Source organism: Augochlora pura, chromosome 9 (genome assembly GCF_028453695.1).
Source record: "Augochlora pura isolate Apur16 chromosome 9, APUR_v2.2.1, whole genome shotgun sequence".
Lineage (NCBI taxonomy): Eukaryota > Metazoa > Arthropoda > Insecta > Hymenoptera > Halictidae > Augochlora > Augochlora pura.
Genome location: NC_135780.1, coordinates 1669472 through 1678478, shown reverse-complemented (window position 1 = coordinate 1678478; position 9007 = coordinate 1669472). Strand labels below are relative to the sequence as shown.

Below are 9007 nucleotides of genomic sequence, written 5' to 3'. Positions count from 1 at the left end.
GTTTATCGCGATCTGGGAATAAGCCACGACTGGTAGGCCGCGTCTATCGATCATCCGGCATCTCGGGACCGCGATGACTGATCCTAGGCACCGTTTTCCGTCGATGACGATAAGCCTTGCTGGTATCCTCGTTTTTGCCCGGTACCAGGTCGCCGGTTTGCTTTCTCCGACGATGACTAATGCGCGTTCTCGAGAGCGTTCGTGGCAGTCTCGACTCTCGAGCGGAGGCGAGCCAGCAACCGAGAGAGAGAGAGAGAGAGAGAGAGAGAGAGAGAAGATGAATCTTGCGGGCCTCACGATGCAGGATCCTGCCGAGGCATCTCCGTCCGAGAACGAACGAGCTTCGGTCGATCTCGTCGCGAACGGGCTTCGCGGAGCACGCGAATTTCATCCTGGTATCGAGTATCGAGGAGCTTCGCGAAATCCCTGAGCTGCCTCTGCCCCCTTAACCCCTTCGCCGGAAACGCAATAAGGATAATAAAGTGGCTCCGTTGAGTGGAATTCTCACCTCCCGCTCCGCCGCATCGCGGAACGAAGATGCTCGCCGTCGCCGTCGCCGTCGCCGTCGCTTCGTCCCGTGAAGGATGATCCTGTTCCTGTAACAGTGGCCAGGCGTCTCTCGCTGTAAAAAATGGACACCGGAAGCTCGGGAACGGTAGCACCGCGAGGACGATTCTGGACGGTTCAAAAGAGGCGCGCTACTATGTGTCCGCTGTCGATCCCGCTGATTGATAGAGCTGCCCTCGAAGGCGGAGTGCTCGGACATAAATTAAAGTAGCATGTTTTTGCCGCGGTTCACGGTTCATGGTGCGAGATCTGCTTTCGGGGAGCCTCCCATTTTCCGGATAACAGTCTGCCAGCGGCGACTTCGCGAATCATTAGACTTCATTCTTTACGCAGATTGGACTCTCGCCCGACGGTCCAGGCAAATTTCCATTTCCCGGCGGTTCTCCTCGAAGGAAATTAATTAGCCACGGAGCGTATAAAATTGCAGCTGCAAATTATAATGTTTATTCCTCGACGAGTGCATCCTTTGTTACGTGATAGAAAATGGTAGCGAGTACATGGGCAACAGTATATAGTAACAATTATTAGAATAATAATGATAGTGGTAACGGTAACAGTAATTGCAGGGTGGCGAGAATCAAGGATGGTTGCGTGCAATAGGAATGGCAGACCGTTTAAACGAGGTAAATTCCATTTCACGAGTACCAGGCGAAGGATCGATCCGAGCCATTTCGAATTAAAAGGGCGTCGGCTTCGCTCCGCGACGATTCCATAGAGATTGAAATCGTCGCGAGGAGAACTTGGAATATAAGACTTCGACGATGTCATTAATATACAAGTTGAATGAAAAGCCGAGTGCGGCGAAAGAAAATTCTCGGATTCCTCTATCGCGATCCAAGGAAACTCGACGCCGTAATTTCACCGAGAAAAGGTGATCGACGGTGAACTCGATGTCGGGTTAATAACGACGCCGATACTTAATTGGAGCAGCTGGTCCGCGCCGACGGTCGAATCCGCGAACGATGCGGACGGTGTTCGGGCATCGCAGCTGGGTCTGCCAATAAATTGCCGAGATCCAGGTTGGGGGATCGTTCATCGATCCCGCGGCGGAGAAGTTGGCCGAACTTGAACTCCGCGCGGTCCGCCTAACCGCAGCCTCCAGACGCGCTTGGAAACACGAACGGTCGCGGGCGCGGGCAGGGTGAAAAATTTCAGGATCCGCGGGAACAAGGTTATCGCGTTTATAGCGTTTTCCCTGGGAACGGTGAGCTAGCTCGTTGGCTCGGTATCTCGGCCGTCGGACGATTTATACCTGTCCGGTGGTAGCCCCGTAGATAGAGATACGAAACTCGAGACATCCGATTTTAATAGAAACGAGCCGGACCCGCCGGAAAACAAAACCGAGAGGGAGCCGGCGGAGGCCGGCCTTTAAGGCCGGGCCCCGGGAGGAGAGAGAGAGAGAGAGAGAGAGGTACCTACACGCTCATCTCGTCGGGATAACGATCTTGAGGAACGCATCCGGTCCACCCTTTTTTTCTGAAACTAATATCGCGCACCGCCAGCAAAACGAAACGGCCGAACGGTGAAACACGATCGTTCCGGGACCCATTCTACTACGCAGGGCCCCACCGAACACCGTGCAATTGTTCCGGCGGGTTCATTCAAAACTTTTCTGCCGCCCACGACAAACACGTCCAGCTGCGGACCGTCCGTTCGTTTTCAACTTTATTGTTTATTTCTGTACGAGAATGGAACCGTCCTGCTCGTTTATTTGCAATTGTTGCGTTATTCAGGATTTTCGTGCTCGGCATCTGTAGAACAATGTTTAGTACAGATCGACCGACAGAAACGATTCGTTGCCTTATAACGACGATGCTACCGGTTTCGTCTACGTCGAAATCAAATTTTTGATTCTCCCGATATCATAGTAAAGAAGCGCATAAATGTGAACGAAGAATACAGGATAATTTATTAACCCTTTGCACTCGAATCGTGACTCTCAGGCACCACTGATATTGTTCTTTCACCTTTTAAAATAATTTTTAAAGCAACAATGTTTAATTTTAGAAAAATTATTAAATATGGCACTGTTAGCACGAATCACGAGAATTAATTTGGTATATATAAAATACTAACTTCCTCGCTCAAAATGAAAATACTATAAGACAGAAAATTTATTTCAGATTTAGAGCTAAAATGGCTTCGAGTGCAAAGGGTTAACCCTTTCGCGCCGAGCGCCGCATATATGCGGCATCCAAATGATGTGTATACAAGTGGCATCCGTAGGCAGAATACAAAAATAATTTTGTATTTTTATAATTTCGTTGGTCCTTTCATATTAAAACTGTAAACATCTTTGTTACATTAAAGCAATGATTGTTTTATTCGGCACAGTTTTATGCATCACCGATGGGGCACACGTGTCTGCACCGTGAGGGGGTGCACATTTGCATATTTGCTTGCATTTCACAAAATATATACTACAAAATAGGTTTATGTTATTTTATCTGAACATTATGAACATATATTTAATAGTAAAAACATAGAAATTCAATATTATAAACTTAACATAATTATTTAATTTTTGTAAATTTCGGGCGCCGACTCGCAGAAAAAATCGTGAATATCGGCGCCGGCGTCAATGTGTTAAAACTAAGAAAAACGTATACAAAGAAATCACACGCAATGTGCATATTTCTGGCGCGAGCTTTTGTTCAATAATAGTACTTCGACGGACGACACTGCCGTAGTGGAAGGGTTACGAACGAATAAGTACTGATTAACGCAGCTGCGAAAGGCGATGTTTCTAAAGAACCCCGTGAACGCTCTGGCAGTCATTGTTCAGTTTCTCGTTTTCCATCAAAAGCCTGACGTCAATATAATCTGAGTTAGCAAACTTAGCCCGGGAGAAGGTTCAAAGTAAAACGAACAGAAAAATCGCGAGACGAGCAGCGTCTCGGAGAAGATTAAGAAGCCCGGTAAAAAGGTCGAAGCTGTACCTTATTATTTAAATGGTGGGGACGACGGTTTGTCCAGGGACGGCGGCGATCGCGACGATGATCGCGCAAAATCATCTCACGCTATTTCCGTCCGTCGATACGGCAATAGTGTCGTTGAATAATCCATCAGTGGTGATCGGCTTTTAAAGGGTCTGGTCACCGCGTCGGACTGTTACTCCCGGACAAGATTACTTATAGGGCGATCGGCGTACGAGCGATCCGGACGATCGGTAACTGGTACCCTGTGTCGACGAGTCCTCCGTGTATGTAGCTACCCGTGTACCCGACCGGGAGAAGGTGTAATTTAACGGGAACGGCTGGATCGAACGCGCGAGTTACGTCAGTTCCCGTTTACCTTCTTTCTCTCTTTCGCAGGTTTTCTCTCTCCCCCTATCTCTCTCTTTCTCTCTCCCTCTCTCTCTCTTTCTGTTAGCCGCGTCGTCCAGAGCGACGCTACGCGAGAAACAGCTCGCGAGGATTCGGCCGAATTTCCAGCGGAAAAACGGGCACGCGAAAAAAAAGTTAGAGTCCCCACGGTTCAGTTTGTCGCTGCTTGTTCCGCTGGCCGGCTCGAATTAATCCTCTATCGACGGCTAATCCTGCAGAGTGCCGGCACCGATTTCTGGGAAACGGCGAAAACCAAGGCGGCGTGGGCGCGGCCTCGGGGTTCCCGGAAATTTCCATCGGAAATTCGAGCCCGAATCAAACTCAGCCGGGAGGACCTATAAGTCCTTGGCTCGCTGCAGTTCCTCGTACGCGTGGGCGCTCCGCGATGCAACGCCGGGACTTTTGCTCTAAAATTTCAAATTACCGTCCCGTATTTCCGGGAATCGATCGGTCCATATTACGCCTGCACGCCCACCCGATGCATTTCCAATCGTGCATTGTTATTCATTACGGGCGTGTTCACGTCTGCGTTTTACGATTTTGTTATTTTTATCCGCGATGGTCGCCCGTTATCTCATAATAAAACTAATAGAATAAAATACCAGAAAAATCAATTCGAATCTTTTTTCGGTTCGAGAGAGACGTTTTTTTGTTATTCAATGGTAGAATAAATACAGTGTTATAAGCGCTGCGGCTCGATAAAAATATCCGGCAATAAAAAGGCGGATCCCCCGGCTACTTTACGTCCGGCAAATTTTCCGAGATATCTCGAAAGTTCGCCGGTCGATCGTTCCGCATCTCGGAGGAGAACGAGCGGAAAGTTAACGCCATCGACTGACAAAGCGGAGCCAGCGGGTAGGCCACTCGCGGCGCCCGAAGGGTTCTTCTCGATATTCTCCCGTTTCGTTAAAGCAGCGGCGGAGGTACTTGTTGCTTCGAGTGGCATCGGCTCGGAGAGAGAGAGCGAGAGAGAGGGAGAGGAGAGAGAGGGGGAGAGAGAGCCGGTCGCGCGGTATCGCTCCTCGCTCGCGAAGAGAGGGAAACAAGAGCGAAAACAAGCAACGCGAGTGGCCCCGAGACACTCGACGATGCGAGGAACCCTGGGAAATTCAATGAAAAGAGTTAACCCCTTCGATCTCCATAATGCTTTCCGCGTTGCGTCGCGCTCTGCCACGCGGTGATATTCCAGTTGCTGTTGGCTAGAATAGCGTGGAGTGCCCTCGTGGTAGCCAGCGCCGCTCACAATTCGGATCGAAAATATCATCGCGAAGTGTTCTTTAATTCTCGAGGGTGTCGAGTGGGCCCCGCGCGCCGAGTTGACAGTGCGTTCGACGGTTAAATCGGCTAAACCGGGGGCTAATATTGACTGCCAAAACGCGAGGGAAAACAGCGCGGAGGCTTTGAGCCGACGTCGCTCGAGCTAGAGAGAACTTCGCCTCTGGAAAGGTAACAAAGTAGTTCTCGAAACGAGAGAGGCAACCGTCTATGCGGCGCTCGGAAAGTTCGCGGATCGCGTTCTATTTCCGCAACTGTTTTCTTATTATTAGCACGGGTCGTGAATAATTTCCGATGTAGTTCGATGCACCCTTTACAAGCCATCGGACGAGACGATAGCAAAGAGAAATAACAAGAATGAGAACAAGATAAGTGTGAATGTTTAGAAGTCACGTTCTGCTGTACATAGGCAATTTGTTAAATTTGTCACGCATCGATCGGAGTGTTTATACACGATTGTTGGTAACGATTAAAGAAACATATGATCTCTAATTAGGAAAATATGTTTTTCGATATAAAAAGACTGAGGGAAAATATTGAACATAAGTAGGACATTTCGTAGAAAGCGAGCTTCGTCAGGCGAAATATTCTGCTCCTGAAACGCTCGTCTTTAAATGTTCATAAAAGCCGAACTATTTATTCAATTTCATAAATGTTTCACATCCGAAGTCGGTAAACCTTTGAAACTCGGAAAAGTTGAATTTTTCGTTGAAAGTTATCGAATCCTTCGAAATGGACCACTGCGGGCCCGCTCGGCAAAATCGAACGAGGCGGTAGCTACGAAATAAAACATAGCTCAGATTTTCCGCGAGATGAAAGTCCAATTTTCCGATAGGGCGTGGAAGGGATTTCGAGCGCGAATCGTCAAACAAGACGAAGGCTGACCTCGAGCCTCGGGAAATCGCGTTAACCTCAGCGAGAGAGCCGGTGCCGGTGCTCGGTGGTGCCGATGCTTGGTGCGAACCGGCCTTTACCTTCGTCGGGTTTCTTTCGCGCCGCGGCTCGTCGTCGTCGAAGATTGATCGTCGTCCTCCGCGTACCACGGGCACACACTACACACGGCATACGTACGTCCAAGGCTTTTTGCGAGCTCGCGGCGTCCATTCGGGACGTTTATTGGACGTTCTTGCGCCGGACGCTCGAGGAGACGGGCGTAGGTGTCCGCCAGGACGCCGCGAGATCCCCGATAAATCTTGCATTTTTCCACGTCCGCCGGGAACTTTATTTCCTCCGTGATCCACATCATCTTTCACAAAATTCTACACCCTCTCTGTGCCGGACTTTATTTGAATATTACATCTGGAAAACCTTTGCCGCGCTCTCTTCCCAGCGACCGTAAATGTTAATGCCTTTTACTGGTTCGAGCTGTCCGTGCGCAGCTCAAAATGGGATTCCGTATGCTCGAGCCGAAGCTTAATTAAATCCTAATTATTTATTTGCTTCGCTCGATCGACTATCCGTTTATCGACGGACTCTATCGTCTACGCCGATTCGAATAAGATGTTTAACCCTTTGCTCGCGAGTGGTGACTCTAAAGCACAACTAAAATTATTCTATTTCATTGCAAAATAATTTTTTGCAACAATAAGGTTTAGATTTGAAAAGTTGACAAGTAGTGAAACTGTTGGTAGGAGTATCAAGAATAAATTTTGTATGAATAAAAATTTATTTTGTTAAATAGAATGGAAATACCACGAACCGGAAAAATTCTTTCGAATTTACAGTTAAAATGCCTCCGAGTGCAAAGGGTTAAAACTGAAAGAATCTTCCAATACAAAAAGACGAAGATTTCGTTATAAAATCAAGGAGCAATGTTGTACAATTGTTGACTAGACAGCAGATTTTCGGATTAAAATACAGTTTCATCCAGTCTGCCTGTTCTTTACATTAACTGCTTCAAATGACACGGGCATTCTTTCAAAATGGTACAACTTTTTTAAAACTGATCTACATGACTCGAATTTGTCTGTAAATGTTAGAGGAACTAGTTTACTGCATAATGACCGAAATACTTTGCCCAAAATTTGACTACTACTTGTAACAAAGAAAATGTAAAAATACAGTCGTTTTTCCATTTTTTTATCTGAGACCGTAGTTGAAACTTTAAAAATGTACTTGGTACTTTAATGGATATTGTTATAACAGCAACTAGCGAATTAAAAACACCGTTTCGATAGAATTTTATATTCGAACAAGTATTCTTACAAACGGTACGATTTAATACATAGATTAATTTCCAAAAATCGACAGACTTTCTTACACTTCCTACCTTACCCTGTCGCATCCAATGTTAATTTCGCAATAGAATGCGCGACACAAAATCTTGAAACAAACGCGAAGCCGTTTGAAGCGGTCGAGAGACATTCGCGAACCGATTTCTCGACCGGCGTTTTTGTCAGCCGATCTTTTTGGCCCGCGTTGCCGATCACACCCCCGCGGTCAAATGCCGAAATTGAATGTTCACAGCACGTGCGATTCTGTCGAAAAGTTTCGGCGAAGTGTGAGACGGTTTTCACCGATCGCACAGAATCCGCCGTAGCTCGGTGACCGGAGAGGAGGCCCGTTGAAATAACTCGACCGAGAATTCCGCGGAAAACTTTCTCGGCTGGAAAACTGCTGGCGCTCCGCGATTGCGGCGAAGACGGGAGCGAAGTAGAATACCCCGGAATTTGTCGAAACGGCTGTTAGAGGCGTACCCGATTAGTTAACGGGCTTCGTAACGGATTAGCAAGTTCGCGAGACGCGAGACTGTTTAAGGATCAACGAGTTTTCCAATGGAGAACCGTCTCTCTCTCTCTCTCTCTCTCTCTCTCTGGTGCGTTCGCGCCCGCGGAAAATCTGCTAATGTCACCGTAGCAGCCGGGGAGATAGCTTGTCCGTCGATTTCGTTTCGAAAGTCGCCGGGAAACTGCTCGGACGCCGGAACTCGCGGAATTCCGAAAATCTCGCCGGCTCGCAACAGGCTACGTTAATTGCGAGCCTTCTCTTGGAATCGATACTTTCGCAATTTCAAGCTCGACGCGGACGGCGCCGCTCCTTCTGGCTCCTGGACACACGACCGATGTCCGTTTAATTTGGAATGTAACAATTCAGCCACTTTCTACCGAAAACTATAGTCTACTTACACTTGTCACTCCATTATTATTATTATTATTATTATTATTATTATTATTATTATTAGTATTATTCTTTATTAACGGGCTAGTAAGACCCTTTTGTGTTACATAGAGGTTGTATATATACATAGTCCGGAATACATTTGAATAATATAAATTATAAATCATAATATAAGAGTGTGTCATGAATTAATTACAGAGGGTGTGTTTTAATGGCTAGAGTTGCTGCCTTTGTAAATTGGCTCAATGAATTGCCAAAGAAGTCGATTTTTGGGCTAAGTTTATTTGCTGCTCGTAATGCTCTCGTTATACAATTCTGAGATCCTAAATTGCTTTTAAAGTAATCTACGTGAAATAATTCTTTCGACCGTAGTGCTTTAGCAGGAACCTTTAGTTTCATTAGCTCTAGAATGGATGGACAATCGATTATTTGGTTAATAATTTTGAAAATGAAAAGAATGTCTGCCAAAGTTCTTCTTCGTTTGAGTGTACTCATGTTCATGGTATTAAGGATAGGTTATGTCAGGTTATGTAGGTTCGTAATGGTGTGAATAATAAGGTATGGGTGTTTCAATTTTAAATGAAGCGAATCTCAAGAATTTGTGAAATAATAGCGAATTATCAGAAATAATAGCGAATTATCAGCAATAATAGTTATAATCGTAGTTATAATAATAAAGAAATTCCCAAGCATTCTCGATGTTCTCTTCTCAGAATTCACCC

General features: G+C 46.4%; 1 protein-coding gene across 1 annotated transcript in view; it reads left to right on the top strand.

Moving 5' to 3' along the window:
• LOC144475269 (single Ig IL-1-related receptor) overlaps positions 1-9007 on the top strand; it is a 162061-nt gene that overhangs the window by 46605 nt on the left and 106449 nt on the right. The window lies entirely within an intron of this gene.